A 25,566-nucleotide genomic window follows, 5' to 3' on the forward strand; every position below is an offset into this window, starting at 1 on the left:
TGTAAAACACAGCGCCTTCAGATAAAAATGGTCTCAATGCAAAATGTAAACTTGTGGTTTATGTGGAATATGACACCAGGCTATTTGCTAACTGGAACTACGGTGAAATCGGTCCTGGCCATATGCTTCTAAAATCTGACACAGAATGCCACACAGAGAACAGAGTTCAGCTTGTGCCCTCAACCCATTTTAGTAAGAATCCTCTTATTTTCCCCTCTGCTTTTACAGATAAATCTCTCCACTGCTGACTGATGCCTTATATAGGCAAACTGTTTATCTGGAGAATTATGCTGAGCTGGCAGCACAGCTCAGGAGAGCTGTGCTGATTCTACACAACGGCCACCATCTGTTGTAGAGCTTCTAGGAACACTGTCATCAGCATGAAATACGGTGTCAGCCTTGACCATTAAAAGATTGCTTTGCAAGTTAAAGCCAATAATGAAAATTTATTCCATGAGGTCATTAACAGCTGGCTTCTTTGCAGTAATAGAGAACACAGCTGCATAGGGAAAGAAATATAACTGCATCAAGTGTTCACTCTATTTGTATTTCAAAAGATATCAAATATAGTCAACATACACTGTAGATTCAGATAAGGCAGAACATTAGCTATGCCACTGACTGATATGTTGGCATTGATAAGAGCAATACCATCAACCAACAAGAGTATTAAAATTTTTACTTATTGAAAGACTACTATGTGCCAGTCTCTGTGTGAGCTACTTCAGACATACAGTGTCTTGATTCTCACAGTAACCCACAGGGATATATTATTATCTAAAAGGCAAACTATTTTAACCATCTAAGCTTCTTTTTTCTCATCTCTAAAATACAGATAACTTGAATAATTTTGTTTAAGATTTCAGTAAAAACTAAAGATAATATAGGTAAAGCATTGAGTATTCAATAGTTATTGTTTTTCAGTGGCCAACTCATGTCCCATGAACTGCAGCATGCCAGGCTTCCCTGTCCTTCACAATCTCCCTGAGTTTTCTCAAGGAGATTCAAGTCCAATGACTCATGTTCATTGAGTCAGTGATGCCATCCAACCATCTTATCTTCTGCTGCCCCTTCTCCTGACCTCAATCTTTCCCAGCATCAAGGTCTTTTCCAATGAAGCAGCTCTTTGCATCAGGTGGCCAAAGTATTGGAGCTTTAGCTTCAGCGTCAGTTTTTCCAATGAGTATTCAGAGTTGATTTCCCTTAGGAGTGACTGGTTTGATCTCCTTTCAGTCCAAGGGGCTCTCAAGAGTCTTTTTCAGCACCACAGTTTCAAAGCATTGATTCTTTGGTGTTCAGCCTTCTTTACGGTCCCAACTCTCACATCCATACATGACTACTGGAAAAACCATAGCTTTGACTATACGGATCTTTGTCAGTAAAGTGATGTCTGTGCTTTTTACTATGCTGTCTAGGTTTGTCATTCAATAGTTGATGTACGAAATTATAAAATATCTGTTATTAAAATATTCTTAAACTCAAAGTTTATATAGATTTTATATATTCTGAAGTATTAACTATAGATCAAACATGTAAAACCAAAAACGTCAAGCATCTCATCAGGTGATCTAGGACACTGCCTTGCTGATAATACAGATTTGAGGAGTAAGCTAACAAAAAATGAAGCAGAGCGGCTGTATGGGGCACATCTTCATTTAAATCAGTCAGCATGTATTAAAAGCCTACTCAAGTATAGCAAGAAATGGCAAAGAGAGTAATAACATAGTCCTTCTAAAACTGTATTTTAAGATTCTAGAACATACAGGTATCACATTCATCTGTTTCTTGGAGCAGGACATAAAAAAATAATAATGAAATAAGTAGCAAAACATTTGAAAATCAAGGATCTGTGAAGACTGAGAGTTGCGAAACATTTGTGCTCAGTATATAATTTTCATACTAAAATCCACCTTTAACATGAAAGTAATATCTATGTGCTAAGTGACAAGGTTAGCTAGTGATTTTATCCCAAACATTCAACATCACCCTATGGAGAGTTAACACCATGCTCCCATGTACCACTCTTTCCTTCATCCCCTGCTTGGAACCATTAGTCAAAACACCTCAAAGGTGAATAGAAAAAAGGGTATATACTGTCTCCCTTGCTCAACAAATATTCATAGTGGTCATATAAATTGAGCATAAAAAGTTGTAACTGAGATAAAAATGGCTAAGAGTGGAAAACCAAATTTACCAGAAGGCTCTGTTTATCATCACCTAAATCAGACCAAAATGTCTTTTATTTCCATCATGAACATAAATATTCAAAAACAAAAGAGATAAGAGAGCTTACCAGAAAAAAACTTTTTTAAACATCACCCTCAAGTGGTTTATGAAAAAAATGTATACACCCACACATGTATATAATATGTGAACATATTATATACACACAAACATATACACACACACTGAGAGAGAGAACATGAATGATGACCCAAATGAAATATTAACAATAAGTTACTGTAGATAGAGGGTACCCTTTCAACTATCCTTGCAAATTTATTCTACGTTTGAAATTATTTCCAAATAGTTATAAAAAGAAAGCTAAAAAAAGAGAAAGCTAACAAAAATTTAAACATAAAATATAAAATAAAATAAAATGTCAATATATTTATATATTCCTTTTAAAATGCAAAAAAGATTAATATTATCATCATTTTCTAAAGGAGCATTCAAAAAGTTAGAAAAGTTACAGTCAATTAGGAATACTGGTTCAGTACAGAAAACTATAGGGGTTTTTTTCCCACACATGATTCTCCTACAAAGAAATATGAATCTCTGAAAGAAACAACAAAAAATTCAAATTTAAAATAATTCTATTTGTACAGATGCCACATGCGATTGAACAAGGCATGAGGTAACAATGTGTGTGCACGCTCAGTTGTGCCTGACTCTTTGAAACCCCATGGACTATAGCCTGCCAGGCTCTGTCCATGAAATTTTCCAGGCAAGAATACTGGAGTGGGTAGTCATTTCCTACTTCTGGGGATCTTCCTGACCCAGGGATCAAACCCCTATGTCTTGCTCTCCAGCATTGGCAGGCCAATTCTTTACCCCTGGGAGAAGGCAATGGCACCCCACTCCAGTACTCTTGCCTGGAAAATCCCATGGATGGAGGAGCCTAGTAGGCTGTAGTCCATGGGGTCGCGAAGAGTCGGACATGACTGAGTGACTTCACCTTCACTTTTCACTTTCATGCATTGGAGAAGGAAATGGCAACCCACTCCAGTGTTCTTGCCTGGAGAATCCCAGGGACAGGGGAGCCTGGTGGGCTGCCATCTATGGGGTCGCACCGAGTCGGACATGACTGAAGGGACTTAGCAGCAGCAGCAGCACCTGGGAAGTAACAATACCCATACTTAACTCTTTTGCTTTCTCTTCTACTATCTCCATTGTATTCAGAGCTGTCAGTGTAACATGTAATCAGGAAATATACTGCATCCTCTAAGGAGCCTCCAACTATAATCATGACCTCTTATATTTCTGGCAAATGCCCCAGGTTCTCACAAATTAGAGAATACCAACATGAGTCTATATAATCTACATTAAGGGTATACAGAGAAATATATTACTGCACTGGGTTTTGGAAATACATACATATGTTTCAGTGTGCTGTAGCTTTGTCTAGCACCAGTATACTTGCCATTGACTTCAGTAGATTAGAAATGGGAAGACGCTTTTAAAGGAAATCAATTTTTGAATTTGTTAAATAATTAAGCAGAGGTATAAATTTAAAGGATTCTAAGTTGCTATATTTAGTCTTAAATTCTAGTTAAACGGGCATCTAAGGAGTAAGAAAATATCCTCATGTATTATTTAGAAGACCCCTTTGAATATTACTCTTCTTGAAGAGAGAACATTTTCTATGTTCACTAAGAAATTATTGTTACAGGTCTAGTTTCAGAATGTCCCCTGGAAAATGATTCAGAGGCATCAGAGACTCTTCAACAAATTTAATTTGTTGAATTAAATAGTGCTGACACTTAGTCATTTACTCATTTAGTCCTGAGTAAATACAAAAAAAGTGCTCAGAGTAATCACAGACATTGCCATGCATGGGCAGCATGAGGGCCCAGACTTTAAATCTAGTATGTCTTATAATTAAATCCCCTTTCCTATTTTTGTCATTAGCACTTTGGTCTAAGTTTAAGACAAATTACTTCTTTTTTGAAATTTTGCTAAGGTATGTATGTTGCAATAACAAGTTTTTGATAAAGATACAAGAAAGTGTAAAAGTAAGATTATTATACTCAGGAGCCTAAACATATAACTCAATAGATTATTATCAAATTAATAAATTATTTTATATTCTTTCTATTTGCAAATATATGAACTTTTTTCCTGCTGGTAACTTGCTATACAGAAGGTAAATAAATCATGGAAGAGTGAGAGAATGAGATGAGCAATAATCTCCAGATTCCACACCACTGCAATTTCCCCCTTAAAAGATGGAAACTGGCATTAGGATCATAAGTGACCACAGATGGCTCTAAAATGCAGTGGGACTGAATACATTTAATTCATTTAATATTTAATTCAGACTTAAAACACTGGGAAGCACTGATGGTAAAAGAAACCTCTTTCCCCAATTTTGTACACACACAGACACGCACACATATACATACATGTAAACTTTCAGCCATCTCCTCAGTGGTATATTTTCATTCAATTCCTGCTCACAAACACCTTAACTGTGCACTTTATTGGAAAGGAAATTATTTCCCTGTGGGTGGCAAAAACTTTGAGATTCTTCAGGATATTGTTTGAATAAATATTAAAATAACATTCCTTCATAAATAAGGAATTTCAGCCTTCTAAACCATCCATTGCAAACTGCAACTTTGTGTGCAAAAAGAGTCCCTAAAATATAACAGAATATAGGTCTTCTTCAACCGATGATGTGCTTATGCCCTAATGAACTCATTCTAAATTGAAAATATCCCAAATTGAAAATGCAAATAATACATGTGACTACCTAACATTGAATGGGCTTCCCTGATAGCTCAGTTGGTAAAGAATCTGCTTGCAATGCAGGAGACCCCGGTTTGATTCCTGGGGTGGGGAGATCTGCTGGAGAAAGGGTAGGCTACTCACTTTAGCATTCTTGGGCTTCTCTTGTGGCTCAGCTAGTAAAGAATCTGCCTGCAATGCAGGAAACCTGGGGTCGATCCCTGGGTTAGGAAGATCCCCCGGAGAAGGGAAAGACTACCCACTCCAGTATTCTGGCCTAGAGAAGTCCATGGGTTCACAAAGAGGTGGACACGACTGAACGACTTTCACTTTTTCACTTTTCACCTAACATTGTAGCTTAGCCTAGCATACTTACACATGCTCAAAACATTTACGTTAGCCAATAGTTGGCAAAACCATCTAACACAAAACCTATATTATAATAAATTATTAAATATCTCATGTAGTTTATTGAATACTGTACTGAAAGTAAAAACCAGAATGGTTTTATGGATACAGAATAGCTGTAAGTGTTTCCCTCCTTTACAATCCTGATCACATTGCTGACTGGGAACTGTAGTTCACCACCACTGCTCAGTATCAGAGTATCCTACAGCAGATTACTAGCCTGGTAAAAGATCAAAATTCAAAGTATAGTTCCTACTGAATGTGTACTGCATTATCATAAAGTCAAAAAAATTATAAGAATCATTACAAGTCATCTATACACAATGTAACACAAGCTCTGATCACAGCAGTTACCCAGGGAACAGAGAAGACCAAAAAACCCATGCCTTCTCTCTACACTGAGATTACAATCACAGTATTATTTTTTAATAAGAAAAATATAATGATGATTCAGGGAGAAGAGACATAGGACATCGTGTTTGTGGGGGGTTAAAAGAGAACCCAAGGAGTCTAAGGTGAAGGGTAAAATGTAAAATGTGAGTTGAGCCTGGAAAGTAGTGTAGATATTAACAGACAAATGAATTTATATACTTTGGTATTCAAGAAGGGTAGTGAATGAGAAGAGAGGACAGCAAAAGCACAGGTATAATCTCCGAAGGACTTGATGACCATAGTTTGTGTAGATCAAGAGTAATGGGAATATAAGAAGACTAGGGTAGATAGTGGTGGGAACAGAAGGTAGAAATAGGTCTTCGCAAAGATGAGATTCTGAAGACTTTTGACCAGGGCAAAACAAATTCAGAGCTGCAATGAACTAGAGTGAGAAAATACCAACGGCTGAGAAAAAGTTAAGACAGAATTCTAAGTTACAAGGAAAGCGGTAAGGCCAAATTCAGGTCAGTGAAGCAGTGGGAATGGAAATTGGCTGGTTCCAATGTACCTCTTAGCCATAAAGCCTGTATTCTAATTAAATGTGACCTTTACTACACAGAGCTAAGTGAGGGTGGCATAAGAAACTTTAGTCAATATACATTTCCAAAATAAACCTCCATGTCACAGCTGAAATAACAAATGTAGGGAGGAACTGCAGTGTTGTGAAAGACTTGAGAAACAGCTAAAGAAATGTCTGGTAAAAGACCAGCTACAAATTTGAAATATAATAAATCACCAAGAATATTATACTCATTACAAACTGCCCTTAATGTCATTCTTCTTGAAATCTAGAACTAAATAACTTGGCATAAGTTTCAGTTCTCTCCTTTAAGGTAAAACTAAACTTAATGTCATGAGAACAGAACAAAATAAAAAAGCCATACTGTTACTTCTTTACAATCCCAACTGATAACCAAGGCCAACCACCTCCCCTCTCCCCAAAAAGGAGTTTTAAGACATAAATGCATTAGACTCAATTATATTCTATGATAATCAGTATTTTACAGAAATCACTGTGTGTTAATTTTAAAATAACAAAGCACAAGAATTTTTGGTCATGTTCTGGAAAATTCTTGCTTCCATAACCTCAAGCCTCTGCAAATCAAAGGCTAAGTTTTATAAAGCACAGATTATCTCCCTCAAATTATGTTTCCCAAAATGTGGCAGGTGACATAATAGATGACTTCAAGTGACTCCTGTGTAACCTTTTCTGTAGCTCTTTTCATTCTATTATTTATTTTAATGTGTACTGGGAAAAAATATGGACCATTATATATTTTCCTTTTAAATATCTTTATGACTGATATTTGAATAAAAATATTAAAGTTATGCAAATGATACTCAGATAATGCCAGTGACACAATAAAGACAAATAGCATGACACTGTGAACATAGGTTTTAACCTTAGTGGCATAGATATTTTTATTAGAATATTATTTTTAATAATTCTTACTTGGTCTCAAGTCTGTGAAAGTCTATTACTTTAGTCAGAATTTATATTAGTGTTAAAAATAATACTGATGTCTAGAATGTGTTTTATATTAGCTTGAAAACAAAGAAAAAAGTTCATCCTTCTATTAGATTTGCCATTTTCAAATCTTTAAAGTTGGATTAGGTAAATATACACAGAAATTATAAAAACAGAATGCAAAAGTACAGATTTAAAGATGGGTGTATTGAAAACAATAATTTGATACATTAAAATACAACGCTTGGATTTTGAAAACACTCAAATATTGACTTTCAAAATGGCTGAGTGTTGCTTCTGTAAAGCAAGTAATTTAAATATGGGAGAAAGTTTAAAGTAATTATTTTAAAATAGCCTACAGTACAAATTTCCTTTAAAATCAACAGGAAATTAATTAAATAAGAATACATACTAAGGGTGGAGATAAGAACATTAAGTCTAAAAATACAGGAAACACTGTTGGAAATAGTCTAAATTTCATTGTGAAGGTCATTTTTTTCTTTCTGTTCTTGGCCCTTTTCTGGGGGAGTGCCAAAATGTTTCAAAGGTAAACTTTCAGAGATAAATATGTCTGAAAACATTTCCTAGATAGTATATAGGATAAGATTTTTATTATTAAAATATCATCACTGAGTTCTGAAAATTTTAGATAAAATCTTAAAATGTTAGTTTATGTTATTTCCATTTACACTGAATATACACAGATTTACATATTTGAAGATAAATGTTGAGTGGCTATGTATGAAAAAAACCATGTATATTGGGACTTTATGATGCCTGATCTATTCTGGAAAGTAGTTTGGTATGATTTAAGGCCTTTTCACAATACATGTTTACATGTTACACTGCAATAGCCTAAATGCATATATTTTTTTAAAATTCTAGAATTCAAGTGCTGAAGAATTAGATAAGAGGGCTTGAATTCAGGTTTCAGATTTCATCTATATAGATAAATGAGGACATTTCTTTCATGATGCAAAGGTCTTTTCCTGAGCAAATATTTTCATATACATATAAATTTTTAATGTAAATATACAGTAAACATCTATCTACTTCTATGTGACTTAAAGTCAATTATATATATAAAGTCAACTCATATATAGAGTGAAGTTTTAACAGTGCTGTATTTATACAATTTTAATGATACTTCAAAACATATTATGGACCAGATTAAAGATAGTTATCTATCCCTGCAAAATATATGCCATAAAAATAAAAGTTTAGAAATGCTATTGAACCATGGTTGATTGTGCACCCCCAGGGACAAATGTATCACCTGGCGGTACTTTTGGCCCCCAGGGGACATTCAGCAGCATCTAAAGATATTTTCGATTCTTATAGTGTGGGTAAACAATGGGTAGAGGTAAACAGCCTACAATGCCCAGAAAAACCCTTTCCTTGACCTAACAACTAAGAATCATCTGGCCTGACATATCAATATTGCCAAGGTTGAGAAAATCTTTTCTAAATACATGACCATCAAACATGCTCCAAAATGTTAGGGTTAAAGATAGCAGAAGATAGGAAAAGCACAGGAGGTCAAATAACAGAGAATAAGATAAAAAAGAAAAGATCAGAATCAACTAAAGAACATTCTAACATATCTAACAAGCATTTGCCCACATGGTTATTATGAGAAATGCAATATGGGGCTAAACCATTAATGACTGCAAACATAGAGAAAGAGTGTGGGCAAACTTAACGGATTTCTTTTCTTAAAAGAAAAAAAAAAGATATATCTTTTTAAGCCATGGTTCTTTGATGAATGAACTGGCTTGTATATAATTATTTTACTCTCTCATGGATATATTTCCCTTTCTTCAGAGATGCTATGCCAAGAAAATGCTAGAGTAGCTTGGGGAGACTCACACTGGGCAGCAGTGATAACTACTTGGGTAGATGGTCCAAATAATAGTGACCTTGGGATATACAAATCAAATCTCCTTACTTACAAAGTATGTTGAATTTCCAACCCCAATTCAAAATAAAGAATATACATTATGATCCTATTTTTCATTTTTTAATATTAAGGTATATATATTCGTGTATGGATAGAATTTGTGTTGGAATGATGCATGCTAAACTATTAATGTTTTGTACCTGAGGATCATGATGGTGAGAGGACATGAAGGTAAACCTATTTTGCTAGATCTTGGGAGTATTTGAATCTTTTATAATGAGAATGTATTAAGGTGTAATAACTTTTTTTAATGAGTTTCCCCAAAAAGCAAAATGCAAATACTCTGCTATGGTCTATAAACACTCAATACAACTATCTTGCTTTATATGAGATACATATTGTTGAAAAATGGTTGCAACAGCTTTAATCATACTCCCAGAAAGGAATTTGCTAGTTAAATAAATCTCACAGAATTAATTTCATAGGTTTAAAAACTTTCTAGAAAACAAACATCACTCATAAATTAAACGATATATTGAGCTAAATTTCCAGATATGAACTTTATTGAAAGAAAAGAACAATTGAATATCATCAGTATGCCACTGTTTCCACTGGGAATTTACTGACACTTTCAAAGTGAAATTTCAGATTTTCAAATTTCAGTGAACTTTCAGATTTCTGTCTGAAAATTAATCAGCTGACAGCATTATAGAGCATTCAAGACTTTTTTTAAGAACTTAGAAATTCTCCTAATAGTATGAAAAATTTTTACCATCTCTTAAATGGATTCCATAAATGTTTTACAACTTTTATGAGGGATATTCATATTCACTGAAGTGGTGTATACAGCAATAGCTGATGAACAGTTAAAGAAATTGTTTGAATTCTCTCCATTCTGCTTTAATCCTGAGCAGGAGTAACTGCACTTTGCTATTTTATGCTTGATTTTCCTCATTTATTAACATATTTTAAGGGACCAAAAGATGAATCAGATGAAAATCAGTTATTTCATCCAACTAAAATTAGGGTATCATAAAGTTTTCTCACTCATCAATTAGGGTAATTTACAATAAATAGTCAAGTGAAATTTTGGCTGATGCTAAAGATTAGCTTGCCAATGTGTAAGAAATGAACAGTGAAAAACTGGAAATGAAAATGCTGTGATCATAAAATCAGTCTCTTTATAGAACTGTAATTTCATTCTCAGAAAACATTTCCTGTTCCAACTAATATTATCCTCTTTGCAATGTATAGACACAGATATTATAATACAAAAAAGAATATAAATTTACTTATATTATTTAAAAGCATAGTTTAAAATGTAAACATGTCTTTATAAAAACATGCAGTCACACACTTATATGGTTGAGTATATTATAAATAAAACCAGCATCCTCCTCAACTTTTCAAGGAGACTTATCCTTTAACATGGCATCAGCTAATAAATCAAAAACATGTTTATTCCTTATTTCTCACACTTTGTTAGTGAGTGACATTTTTCAACACAAACATTTTGACAGGCTGTACCATGATAATGGAGAAATAAACTTGAAATAAATTTTTTAAAATGTAGTAAAAGACATCAAAACAAATCCATGTGTTATTATAACAAACACATGCAAGTCAAGTGACTATTACAAAAGCTAAATATATTTCTCTTCAGTTATCACTACTTCTTAGAAATTGCTTCCCAAATTAGCCACTGAAATACCAGTTGACTGGACAGTCTCAACCATGTTTTGAATTCAGTATATTTTACAACAATGTAATTTCTATTTCATTGCTATATAATTTGGGGTTTTCCCAGATGGCACTAGTGGTAAAGAACCAATCTGCTAATGCAGGAGACATAAGAGATGCAAGTTCGATGATCCCTGGGTTGGGAAGATCCCCTGGAGAAGGAAGTGGCAACCCATTCCAGTGTTCTTGCCTGGAGAATCCCATGGACAGAGGAGCCTGGTGGGCTACACAGTCCACAGGGTCACAAAGAGTTGGACACAACTGAAGCAACTTAGCACACAAGCAATCTTAAATAATCATATAAAAAGTAGACCATGAAAAATGTTGTCATTCCTTCACATGGAGTATGATGAGGTAGTGAGATGGCCAAGACAAGATTCTGCGGGCCAGTGTTGGTTCATGGTGCAGAGTCTGAATTATTTCTGCTAATACCCTGAGATGAAAACTAACTCTAACAAGCAATAGCCATCATGTAATGGATAGGCTAAGGGTCAACGTACAGGAGTGTCCTTTATCAGGCAACATTTGCATCTTTCAAACAGTTCAGGAGAAGGAAATGGCAACCCACTCCAGTATTCTTGCCTTCAGAATCCCATAGACAGAGGAGCCTTTTGGGCTACAATCCACGGGGTCACAAAGAGTCAGACATGACTCAGTAACTAAAAAAACTAAACAACAGCTCTTATTAAGACATATTTTAGTACATGTATGTTGGATGGGGCACACTTAATCTTAAAGAAAATAGATTTTGAAGTCCTTATTTCTGCATTCACTCATCAAATATTTGAATACCCATTGTGCGGGGCACACTTTTAGGTTCTGGTCCCAAGAAATAAGCAAATACACTAAAATCCCTGCTCTTGCAGAGCTTCCATTGCAGTGAGCAAGAAATACAAGCTTAAGTTTCACACTTAAATACATTATTATTTCTCATCCACCCCTCTAAATTCATGGAGACTTAGTAATCTGATTAAGACTACCCAGTTACTACCAAGAAGCCGATAGAAAATTCAATAGTCCACAACTAAAAATGCACTAAAAATGACCCTAGATAAAGTGCTAAAAAGAATCCATTTCTGTACTATATCCAAGACCAGTGTCTTACACCAAGTTAATTTGGAAAGATTATTTAATATGTATCTTATCTCTTTATTTTCATTTGTATGAAACATTTTTTAAATGGAGAAGAAAATTTAAAACTTTAGGTATCTTCTTAAGTCCTGTTTTTTTTTAAAAGAAAAAATCTATGACATAAAGAGAATAGCAAATCTAGGTATGATGTTTTTGAATGATACTGAAGGGGCTGTCTAAGAAGTTTTGAATAAGAGTAAGGTTTAAAGTCTACTTCAATGCTATCTATCAATTCTTAATTTCTTCAGTATAATTATTTTATAAAAATCCAATTTAACTGAATATAAAATATGTGTGATAATACAACTATATTCAGTACATAGATGTAGGTTCATAATGTTTTCATAAAATAATAAAATGATTTGCTAATTAACATTAATATAATATTAATATAGAGGTAAATCATTTTCTCTAATCTAGGAAAATCCACTTTGGTAAAATTGGTTATATCCACTCATGTTTACTTCTAGGTATCTCTGCTTCAGTGATTGGTCAAATTCAAAATGGTGTGGGAATCAGCAAAGGCCAGAGTGGAGTCACAAACAGGAACAGAAAATTCTTCAGTACAGTTTTGGTTACCTTTAAGAATAGCTTTGTGAAAATGAGTTGTAGAGATAGCATTTGGGTAATTGGGGAAAATCCAATGGACTCAGAGGCCTGGCGGCTACAGTCCATAGGGTTGCAAAGAGTCAAACAGGACTGAGCACAAGCACAGGGAGTCTTAGAATACTTATATTTTGACCAAGGACTGAGGTTCATTTTGCCAAATCTGGGAAATCTGTATTCTGTTTCTGGAGTGGAGTTGTGTGAACATAGAAAGCCATAACCCTGAAATGAACATGAAGCCACGACCAACTAAACTGGCCAGTTCCAGAAATACTTGCCTTATGTCAGATGCAATTTGGCCTTGACCTTGAACAATACATAACAGCCCTTTCCTCTGCAAGATGATTCCAGTTTAGATCTCTATTATCTACCTCCCAGGTGGGTAAGACTCTCCTGTCGAATAAGACTTTGGGTTCATGCTTGGGTTCCTCTCAGTCTCTTTTGCTGGCTTTTCAATTTCTGATTCCCCTTAACTATCAGTGCTCTCAAGAGTCTGATCTCATGGCACTAATAATCTCCCAGTGTTGATGACTCTCACATCTGTATCTCCATCCCAGGATTTTTCCCTTATTTCCAAATGATGTATCTCTCTTGCTACAGTGCATCTATCTATAATGGTCCCCAAACACCTCAAACTCAAAAATTCAAAGTAGAATTTTTAGTCCTTCCCTCCAGTCACATTTTTCACTCTGTATTCCCTTGTCTTGATGAATAGTACCACAATCTACCCAAGAAATCTAAGTGTGCACTAAGTCTCTTTATTCCTTCTTCCTAAAATGCTCACATCTAACCAGCCAACAATTCTATAAATTAAGCATCACTCTAATTCATTCTCTTCCAATATTACTGACAGTTCCTATATTCAGGGCCTTACCATCTCTCACTTGGACTATTTTAACATTTCCTAACTTAGTTTCAGACTGCTGTTCTCATATCTCTTCATTCCATCCTGCCCAAAGCCGTAAGGCTTCACCCATACAAAGTTTATCGAGTTTCGTCCTTCCTTTTCCCTTGCTCTTCTACTACAAAAATCTTGAAGGACTCACCACAGCTCACAGCCATAGAACTTTATGAGGCATGTACACTATTAGGGAAATGTAACATCAAGGCAAGGGATGAGTGAAGCACAAGATTAACACTGCATAATTCTGAAGGACTGGTATTGCCTCACTATAGAGTAATTAAAATACATTAGTTTTAATTTAAAACCAAGTTTATAGAAACAATACATGTTGGAGGGGTGTGGAAAGGCACCCTTTTGGAGGGGCGCCTTCCCTAAACTGTTGGTGGGAATGTAAATTGATACAGTCACTGTGAGGTACAGTATGGAGGTTCCTCAAAAAAAATAAAAATAGAGCTACCATATGATCCTGCAATCTCACTCCTGGGGATATATCTGGAGAAAACCATGGTCCACGATGATATGTGCACCCCATATGTTCACTGCAGTGCTGCTTACACTGGCCAAGACATGGAAGCAACCCAAATATTCATTTACAGAGGAATGGATAAAGTTGTGGTACATACACGATATGGAATATTACTCAGCCATTAAAAAGAATGAAATAATGCCATTTGCAGCAACATGGATGGACCTAGAGAATGTCATACTGAGTGAAGTAAAACAGACACAGAAAGAGTTTCTATTGGGAATCTTTAAAAAATGATACAAATGAACTTATTTACTAAACACAGACAGACTCACAGACTTAAAAAACAAACTTATGGTTACCTAGAAGGGGGAGGGATAATTAGGGAGTTTGAGACTGACATGTACACACTGCTGTATTTAAAATAACCAACAAGGCTAAAGCAACTAGAAAAGGAAGAAATGAAGAACCCCAGGGTGAGTAGAAGGAAACAAACCTTAAAAATTAGAGCAGAAATAAATGCAAAAGAAACAAAAGAGACAATAGCAAAAATCAACAAAGCCAAAAGCTGGTTTTTTGAGAGGATAAATAAAATTGACACACCATTAGCCAGACTCATCAAGAAAAAATGGGAGAAAAATCAAATCAATAAAATTAGAAATAAAAACGGAGAGCTCACAACAGACAACCCAGAAATACAAAGGATCATAAGAGACTACTATCAGCAATTATATGCCAATAAAATGGACAACTTGGAAGAAATGGACAAATTCTTAGAAAAGTACAACTTTCCAAAGCTGAGCCAGGAAGAAATAGAAAATCTTAACAGACCCATTACAAGCATGGAAATTGAAACTGTAATCAGAAATCTTCCAGCAAACAAAAGCCCAGGTCCAAACAGCTTCACAGCTGAATTCTACCAAAAATTTAGAGAAGAGCTAATACCCATCCAACTTAAACTCTTCCAGAAAATTGCAGAGGAAGGTGAACTTCCAAACTCATTCTATGAGGCCACCATCACCCTAATACCAAAACCTGACAAAGATGCCACAAAAAAAGAAAACTACAGGCCAACATCACTGATGAACATAGATGCAAAAATCCTTAACAAAATTCTAGCAATCAGAATCCAGCAACACATTAAAAAGATCATACATCATGACTAAGTGGGCTTTATCCCAGGGATGCAAGGATTCTTCAATAGCCACAAATCAATCAATATAATACATCACATTAACAAATTGAAAAATAAAAGCCATATGATTATCTCAATAGATGCAGAGAAAGCCTTTGACAAAATTCAACATCATTTATGATAAAAACCCTCCAGAAATCAGGAATAGAAGGAACATACCTCAACATAATAAAAGCTATATAAGACAAACCCACAACAAACATTATTCTCAATGATGGAAAATTGAAAGCATTTCCCCTAAAATCAGGAACAAGACAAGAATGCCCACTCTCACCACCACTATTCAACAAAGTTTTGGAAGTTTTGGCCACAGCAATCAGAGCAGAAAAAGAAATAAAAGGAATCCAAATTGGGAAAGAAGAAGTAAAACTTTCACTGTTTGCAGTTGGCATGATCCTCTACATAGAAAACCCTAAAGACTCCACCAGAAAATCACTAGCGCTAATCAATGAATATAGTAAAGTTGCAGGATATAAAATCAATACACAGAAATCCCTTGCATTCCTATACACTAATAACAAGAAAATAGAGAAATTAAGGAAACAATTCCATTCACCATTGCAACAAAAAGAATAAAATACTTAGGAATAGATCTACCTAAAGAAACAAAAGACCTGTATACAGAAAACTATAAAGCACTACTGAAAGAAATCAAACAGGACACTAATAGAGAAATATACCGTGTTCATGGATCAGAAGAATCAATATAGTGAAAATGAGTATACTTCCCAAAGCAATCTATAGATTCAATGCAATCCCTATAAGCTACCAACGGTATTTTTCACAGAGCTAGAACAAATAATTTCACAATTTGAATGGAAATACAAAAAACCTCGAATAGCCAAAGCAATCTTGAGAAAAAAGAATGGAACTGGAGGAATCAACCTGACTGACTTCAGGATCTACTACAAAGCCACAGTCATCAAGACAGTATGGTACTGGCACAAAGACAGAAATACAGATCAATGGAACAAAAAAAAAAGCCCAGAGATAAATCACGCAACTATGGACACCTTATCTTTGACAAAGGAGACAAGACTATACAATGGAGAAAAGACTCTTTAACAAGCAGTGCTGGGAAAACTGGTCAACCACTTGTAAAAGAATGAAACTAGAATACTTTCTAACACCATACACAAAAATAAACTCAAAATGGATTAAAGATCTAAATGTAAGACCAGAAACTATAAAAATCCTAGAGGAGAACATAGGCAAAACACTCTCTGATATAAATCACAGCAGGATTCTCTATGACCCACCTCCCAGAATATTGGAAATAAAAGCAAAAATAAACAAATGGGACCTAAGTAAAATTAAAAACTTCTGCATAACAAAGGAAACTATAAGCAAGGTGAAAAGACAGTCTTCAGAATGGGAGAAAATAATAGCAAATGAAGCAACTGACAAAGAATTAATCTCAAAAATATACAAGTAATACCTGAAGCTCAATTCCAGAAAAATAAACGACCCAATCAAAAAATGGGAAAAAGAACTAAACAGACATTTCTCCAAAGAAGACATACAAATGGCTAACAAACACATGAAAAGATGCTTAACATCACTCATTATCAAAGAAATGCAAATCAAAACCACAATGAGGTACCATTTCAAGCCAGTCAGAATGGCTGCTATCCAAAAGTCTACAAGCAATAAATGCTGGAGAGGGTGTGGAGAAAAGGGAACCCTCTTACACTGTTGGTGGGAATGCAAACTAGTACAGCCACTATGGAGAGCAGTGTGGAGATTCCTTAAAAAACTGGAAATAGAACTGCCTTATGACCCAGCAATCCCACTGCTGGGCATACACACCAAGGAAACCAGAATTGAAAGAGACACGTGTACCCCAGTGTTCATCGCAGCACTGTTTACAATAGCCAGGACATGGAAGCAACCTAGATGCCCATCAGCAGACGAATGAATAAGAAAGCTGTGGTACATATACACAATGGAGTATTACTCAGTCATTAAAAAGAATGCATTTGAATCAGTTCTAATGAGGTGGATGAAACTGGAGCCTATTATACAGACTGAAGTAAGCCAGAAAGAAAAACACCAATACAGTATACTAATGCAAATATATGGAATTTAGAAAGATGGTAACGATAACCCTGTATGCGAAACAGCAAAAGAGACACAGATGTATAGAACAGTCTTTTGGACTCTGTGGGAGAGGGAGAGGGTGGGATGATTTGGGAGAATGGCATTGAAACAGGTATAATATCATATGTGAAACAAATCTCCACTCCAGGTTTGATGTATGAGAAAGGGTGCTCAGGGCTGGTGCACTGGGATGACCCAGAGGGATTGGATGGGGAGGGAGGTGGCAGGGGGGTTCATGATGGGGAACACGTGTACACCCGTGGCAGATCCATGTCAATATATGGCAAAACCAATACAATATTGTAAAGTAAAAAGAATAAAATAAAATAAAAAAATAAAATAACCAACAAGGGATAAAAAAAAAACATTTGTATAGTAGATGTTTAGATTCAAATGAACTTGAAACTTCAAAGAAATTGCTCTTGCAGCAGGCAGATTCAAGCTTGTGAGTCCACGCTTCCAGACACTAGGATACTTTGAAGGAATCTAGCATGGTAGCTGATATATAGGAATAGAGTTTGGAAGTGTTTTGAATTCATGAAGGTCTTACATGATTAAATGCAGGAATCCCAGTAGCTTTAATCCATTTAGCACAGAATTATTACTCTCTCTTATTTTTCAGGAGATTGATCACTCCATTTAAATTTTAATTATTATCACAGTCAGACCTTAGAAATCTCACCTAATGTGTCAAGCTTATGGACAAGCTACAGGATACTCTCCTATATCAGCTCTTACCCACAGCTATTCAGCCTTTCTCCAAACAGGTTCAGTAATAGAACATCACTATCAAATAATCAATCTTGATTTATTGTCAGAAGTGGCTTTCTTTTACAGGGTTGGAATCTGAATTTAACACAACTTTATTTCATCCTAACATAGAGACCATTCATAATGTTACATCTCCCGAAATACAGACTGATAAAGAAAAATGCCATTGGGCTCAAACTGTGGAAAGAATGGATTTCAAAATAACAATGTAACAATAGGAAATTTAACCATGTGTTGACCCCCAGAAGCCTCTTGGTGATCTGATAAGAAGGAGAATAAGGAAATCTGATGCTGCCTGCACTACAAGCCCAACACAGCCAGTGCAAACTCTAAAAATATTAGGGCCAAAGGAGAAATAGAATGTTGGCAACCATCTGGTTCTGCAAGGATTAAGATTAGCCATGGCAGTCGCTACAGGGGCATTCAGCATGAAAAATGGGATGAGGCACCCTATGCTTTGGAAAAACAGTCTCCATTGATAGTTAAATGTTTACTGCAAGAATAATTTTAACAAACCCACATTCTGGCATCTTTCCATACATGGAAAATCACCAAAAGCATTAACTAGAATCATCTGCTCTTTGTGACTAGCAATAATCTTTTACCAAGATGTATGTTTGACAGCATATACTCTCTAGTCAAAAATTATATATACACTGGCCTCTTCCCTATACTTTGCAGTGGTTTTCTCACAGCTATTTAGAGGCTGTCTCCAGAGATATAGTCCTCTGTAAGATCCTTGGATAAAACCTAAACTCACAACTCTTAGACTGAGCATTTTTCTTTAAGTCCCACCTAGGAGAAAATTACAGGAAAATCTACTGGTGCCACTGAAGATTGTTTTATACCTTCCAGTGATATGTACAAGGTTCATGTCATTATGTTCATTTTACATTCAGGAAAAAAAATTCCAGAATACGAAATCAACTCCCCAAGATCCCAAAGCTAGTAAATGATGAAGCCAGAAGCAAGACTACACAGCATGGGAACATCAGGTGAGGGACCAAGTTTATCTGTATCTCAGTAAGTCTTCAATAACTCATCTGGAGCCGCCATAATATCCCACAGACTATACATTTTCACTTCATCTTTTTTTGCAGAGGTTCAGCACATAAAATGTACAGGGGGTCCATAAATAAAAGTCCCAGTGCATTTCTATCTTTTTTTCCTTTCTTTTTTCATTGTATATTTCTTTGTTTTCCAAAGTTTAACCAGAGAAAACTTCATTTAAAAATGTTAGTGAGAAAAAACATTATCAAAAGCTGATTTTTGTGAGTCTGTAATTTTAATACTGAAAATTAGTTCCTAAAAGACTTTTCTTGATAATAGTTTTCACATGCAAATTTCAAAATACAATGCTTGCTTTAGCCCTTGATAGAAATGATGTATTTTAAACACCAGACCTAAAAAGTAGATTCCTCCTTGAGGTCCAAGTTACTTTAAGCCTTGTAAGGCATCATGAAGAGACTTAAAAATTCAGCCTCCTCTTATAAGCAAAGTAAGTTGAGTCCAGGCACATGTGGGTGCTAATGTATTCATCCAAAAACAATGACCTAAGTGATCCAGATTTTAGGTCTCTAGTAATCATGAACACAGCTATTGAGTTAAAAATGAACCAAGTTGCAGGGTGTAAGATAAAGCAAAGGAACAAAGACTGACACTCGTGCCTATCAGTTTACAATGCACCTATCAGTTTACTTCAGTCACCTGACTACTTGAGCAAAAAGGTTATGATTCTCACAGAAACCACTGCCAGCAATTTATCTTTGATGACTTACTTTCTGTTTATACATTATCAATCCACAGTGTGTTAACGTTTATCCTTAAAAGTAACACAAATTTAAAATCATGAAATGATATGGCTAAGACTCTTCCCTTCAAGTTCTTCCTGCTCTGATACAAGTACACACACATAAACCAGTTCCTGATGTCTATATAGCATATCACTTGAAAAAGAGTCAAATTACAAACTGATATGTAGCCAATGATTCCAGTTGTTTTGTTTTTTATTTTTTATTGAAATATAGTTGATTTGCAATGTTGTGCTAGCTTCAGGGGTGCAGCAAAGTGATTCAATTTATATATATATTGAATATACAAATGGTGGCTTAAAACTCAACATTCAAAAACCAAAGATGATGGCATCTGGTCCCATCACTTCATGGCAGATAGATGGGGAAACAATGGAAACAGTGACAGACTTGATTTTCTTGGGCTCCAAAATCACTGCAGATGATGACTGCAGCCATGAAATTAAAAGACACTTGCTCCTTGAAAGAAAAGCTATGACCAACCTAGACAGCATATTAAAAAGCAGAGACATTACTTTCCAACAAAGGCCCATCTAGTCAAACCTATGGTTTTTCCAGTAGTCATGTGTGGATGTGAGAGTTGGACTATAAAGAAAGCTGAATGTCGAAGAATTGATGCTTTTGAACTGTGGTGTTGGAGAAGACTCTTGAGAGTCCCTTGGACTGCAAGGAGATCCAACCAGTCTAGCCTAAAGGAAATCAATTCTAAATATTCATTGGAAGGATTGATGCTGAAGATGAAACTTCAATACTTTGGCCACCTGATGCAAAGAACTGACTCACTGGAAAAGACCCTGATGCTGGGGAAGATTGAAGGCAGGAGGAAAAGGGGATGACAGAGGGTGAGATGGTTGGATGGCATCAATGACTGGATGGACATGAGTTTAAGCAAGCTCCAGGAGTTGGTGATGGACAAGGAAGCCTGATGTGCTGCAGTCTATGGGATTGCAAATAGTGAGACACAACTGAGCAAGTGAATTGAACTGATTCTTTTTATATATTTTATAAATATTTTTCATATATATATACATATACATTCTTTTTTACATTCTGTTTCATTATAGGTTATTACACGATATTAAGTATAGCTGTCTGTTCTATAGAGTAGATCCTTGTTGGTTATCTATTTTATATATAGTAGTGTGTATATTTTAATCACAAACTCCTAGCCAATTCTATTTTTAAAATTAAGGAACTATCAAATCAGTTGATGAGACTCATTTTTTTCTTTATTTTTTCAGTATTGTTAAACTTGTTTCAACGGTATCTTTCAACTGTAAATTTAAGAAAAAAAGTATTGCGATATATACATTAAAAAGTTGAAAACAGTTTTCTTCTACATTATTTTAATATTAAGGATTTCTTATTTGTTTCATGTTAATAGCAGCCATGAAATTAAAAGACGCTTACTCCTTGGAAGGAAAATTATGTCCAACCTAGATAGCATATTGAAAAGCAGAGACATTACTTTGTCAACAAAGGTCCGTCTAGTCAAGGCTATGGTTTTTCCTGTGGTCATGTATGGATGTGAGAGTTGGACTGTGAAGAAGGCTGAGCACCGAAGAATTGATGCTTTTGAACTGTGGTGTTGGAGAAGACTCTTGAGAGTCCCTTGGATTGCAAGGAGATCCAACAAGTCCATTCTAAAGGAGATCAGCCCTGGGATTTCTTTGGAAGGAATGATGCTAAAGCTGAAACTCCAGTATTTTGGCCACCTACTGCAAAGATTTGACTCATTGGAAAAGACTCTGATGCTGGGAGGGATTGGGGGCAGGAGGAGAAGGGGACAACAGAGGATGAGATGGCTGGATGGCATCACTGACTCGATGGACGTGAGTCTGAGTGAACTCCGGGAGTTGGTGATGGACAGTGGGGCCTGGCGTGCTGCGATTCATGGGGTTGCAAAGAGTCGGACACGACTGAGCGACTGAACTGAACTGAACTGAATAATTTATACTATAATATTCTTCTACCATATTTCATTTATATATATAGTCTTTTAATTCTAAAAGGAGAATATATATCTCAGTTCAAATTACACACGGATTTAAGCTAATGGGGTTTGATAACTATGGTGTTGTGTTTGGATTTTTTATTTTGCATGTATATCTAGGAGGAGTTAAGCATCAGTATCAGTTCTCATTTTAATCCCCAAAAGAGGCAATGCCTAACAATGTTCAAACTACTGAACAACAGCACTCATTTCACATGCCAGCAAAGTAATGCGCAAACTCCTTCATGCTAAGCTTCAACAGTACATGAACCGAGAATTTCCAGATGTACAAGTTGGATTTAGAAAAGGCAGAGGAACCAGAGATTAAGTTGCCAACATCTGCTGGATCATCAAAAAAGCAAGAGAATTCCAGAAAAACATCGACTTCTGCTTCATTGACCATCCTAAAGTCTTTGACTGTGAATCACAACAAACTGGAAAATTCTGTAAACAGATGGGAAATTCTTAAAGAGAGGGAAATATCAGACCACCTTCCTGTCTCCTAAGAAACCTGTATCCAGGTCCAGAAACAACAGTTAGAACTGGACATGGAACAATGGAATGGTTCTACATTGTGAAAGGAGTACGTCAAGGCTGTATATTGTCACCCTGCTTATTTAACTTATGTGCAGAGTACATCATATGCAATGCTGGGCTGGATGAATCACAAGTTGGAATCAAGATTGCTGGGAAAAATATCAATAATCTCAGATATGCAGATGATACTACCCTAATGGCAGAAATCAAAGAGAAACTAAAGAGCTCCTTGATGAGGGTGAAAGAAGAGAGTGAAAAAGTTGGCTTAAAACTCAAAATTCAAAAACTAAGATCATGACATCTGGTCCCATCACTTAATGGCAAATAGATGCGGGAAAAAATGGAAACAGTGCCAGATTTTATTTTCTTGGATCCAAAATCACTATGGATGGTGACTGCAGCCATGGTATTAAAAAATGCTTGCTCCTTGGAAGAAAAGCTATGAGAAACCTAGACAATGTATTAAAAAGCAGGGGCATAACTTTGCTGACATATATGTCAAAGCTATGTTTTTTCCAGTGGTCATGTATGGATGAGAGAGTTGGACTATAAGGAAGGTTGAGCAGCGAAGAATGAATGCTTTCAAATTGTGGGGCTAGAGAAGACTCCTGAGAGTCCCTTGGACAGTAAGGAGACCAAACCAGTCAATCCTAAAGGAAATCAACCTTTAATATTCTTTGCAAGGACTGATGCGGAAGCTGAAGCTCCAACACTTTGGCCACCTGATGTGAAGAGCTGACTCATTGGAAAAGACCCGGATGCTGGGAAAGATTGAAAGCAGGAGGAGAAGGGGGTGACAGAGGATGAGATGGTTGGATGGCATCACCAACTCAATGGACATGAGTTTGAATAAACACTGGGAAATAGTGAAGGACAGGGAAACCTGGTATTCTACAGTCCTTGGGGCAGAAAACAGTCAGACATGACTTAGCTGCTGCTACTGCTGCTGCTAAGTCACTTCAGTCTTGTCTGACTCTGCACAACCCCATAGAGGGTAGCCCACCAGGCTCCCCCGTCCCTGGGACTCTCCAGGCAAGAACACTGGAGTGGGTTGCCAGTTCCTTCTCCAATGCATGGAAGTGAAAAGTGAAAGTGAAGTCGCTCAGTCGTGTCCGACTCTTAGCGACCCCATGGACTGCAGCCCACCAGGCTCCTCCATCCATGGGATTTTCCAGGCAAGAGTACTGGCGTGGGGTGCCATTGCCTTCTCCTTGACTTAGCTACTGAACAACAAAAGCATATACCAAGAATCTACGTAATCCAGGTTATCCAAAGGCATGGAACTCTCACCAGTAAAAACTACCAAAGCTGCCGTTATACCTCAGGGGGACTCTCAGCACTCTATTGCACATTTCCGCAACTCTTAGCGTCCTTAAGATGCACTATTTCCCACCCTACTATCCTTCCTAGTCCACTGTTTGCCAGCTCTGGAAACTTAAACAAGTTTCTTAATCATTTACAAATCATAAAAGAAACAGCATAATGCCTAGGACATAGTGAACACTCTGTAAATGCTTATTTGTAGGGAAGAAAAAATATTTTTTTGCTCTACCCTCAACTGAGACTCACTGTAAGATGGACAGATGACAAGAGAATAGCATACCAATATATTTAAGTTTTGAGTGACATGGTAGCTTATATAAAGAAGACCCAAAGAATGATTAAACCGGAACGTTATTTGTGCTAGGTTTGAAGAAAAGTTATAGATCTTGGAAAGATATGATAGAATAAAGAGAATGAGGTAGGTATAGTAAACCAGGGGAAACTTGGCAAGATCATTCAGATTCCTCTCTCTGTCCCTTTTTTTTCAGAGCTAAGGATGCTCCTTTCCTCCTAGGACAGACAGGGCACCTCTCACATGATTTTATGACCTGGTTCAGGAGCAGGTCAGAAAGTCCTTCCTTCACATGCCATTTCTCAAATTCCTTCAGGTTGAAGTATTCAATATGTTAAGGTGCTATATTTTGAGGTAGTGTGTCCTGAACCCTGTCATATGCTTGTTATGTCTCTCATTCAAAAAATCATCTTTGATGTGGATTCACAGGTATAAGAAAACAGGTTGAGAAGAGTTCACATACCATGAAGATCCTAATAGAGACAACGATGGGGAGGGGATGGGGGCGGGGGTAGACACAACTATTTTCACTGTATTTTATTATTTTAGTAACTAGTGAGAGCTGAAACTTGAATTACCTGAATACTTATCCCCTTATTTTATATCTGCTGTGAGCCAATTTATATTTTCTACTAAAATTCCCAAAGTAGAGAAGCAAAGTCCCTTTACAATAGGTTCAATAAAGTGAAAGCAAAAGTGAAGTCGCTCAGTCGTGTCCAACTCTTTGCAACCCCATGGACTGTAGCCCACCAGGCTCCTCCATTCATGGAATTTTCCAGGCAAGATAACTGGAGTGGGTTGCCATTTCCTTCTCCAGGAGATCTTCCTGACCCAGGGATCCAACCAGGTCTCCCACATTGCAGGCAGACACTTTACTGCTTGACCTGCCAGGTAAGCCCCAACTAAGAGCTGCCAGGTAAGCCCCCTTATCTATTCACGTTCAAAAATCCACAAGAATGTGGCTCCCTTTTAAATCAGGAAAAGGTCACCAGAGGGCACTCCGATTCTGGGCAAAGGGATACCCCAGAACAATCCCTGAATAACTTCTAAAAGAACAATAACCCTCTGAGAATTGAAGCACTTTGTATTCTCTAGTTCTCTTGCCCAGTTTTGAAAGATCATGATTTCATAGTGGAAGTATTTCAAGTATGTTTCCTGCATTTTTATGCAAAAAAATAATGTGCACATCTCAATCACAGTAATGCAGGAGGTCTTTTTACTTTGGATGTCTCCAACAGTAACTTCTTCTAGGGTCTCTCAATTTCCTTTAGTATTCAAATTACTGGTTGTCCATTGCCCTCCAACCCAGTCTCCATACTTTGAACATCCACACTAACACAGCTCTAATACAATAGCCTTGCTCTTTCTTGGCCAATGAATCATCTGCCACTCTGCTTTATTGCAGCTTTCCAACATCTGTAACATTTAATCCTTCAGTTTCACCAGTTTGCTCTTGTCCGTCTCCACTACCAACACAATCTTTAGCTTTCTGTTTCTCACACTCCCTCATTTCCAACAAATCTGCCCACTGTAACACTT

At 36.4% G+C, this 25,566-nt stretch overlaps 1 protein-coding gene across 1 annotated transcript in view; it reads right to left on the bottom strand.

The window, feature by feature from the left end:
- Positions 1–25,566, bottom strand: part of GULP1 (GULP PTB domain containing engulfment adaptor 1) — a gene marked incomplete in the record, with an annotated part of 178,528 nt that overhangs the window by 135,815 nt on the left and 17,147 nt on the right. The window contains 2 exon segments of the mRNA NM_001079509.2: positions 8,319–8,339; positions 21,766–21,776.

Source organism: Bos taurus, chromosome 2 (assembly GCF_002263795.3).
Source record: "Bos taurus isolate L1 Dominette 01449 registration number 42190680 breed Hereford chromosome 2, ARS-UCD2.0, whole genome shotgun sequence".
In the NCBI taxonomy this organism is placed as follows: domain Eukaryota; kingdom Metazoa; phylum Chordata; class Mammalia; order Artiodactyla; family Bovidae; genus Bos; species Bos taurus.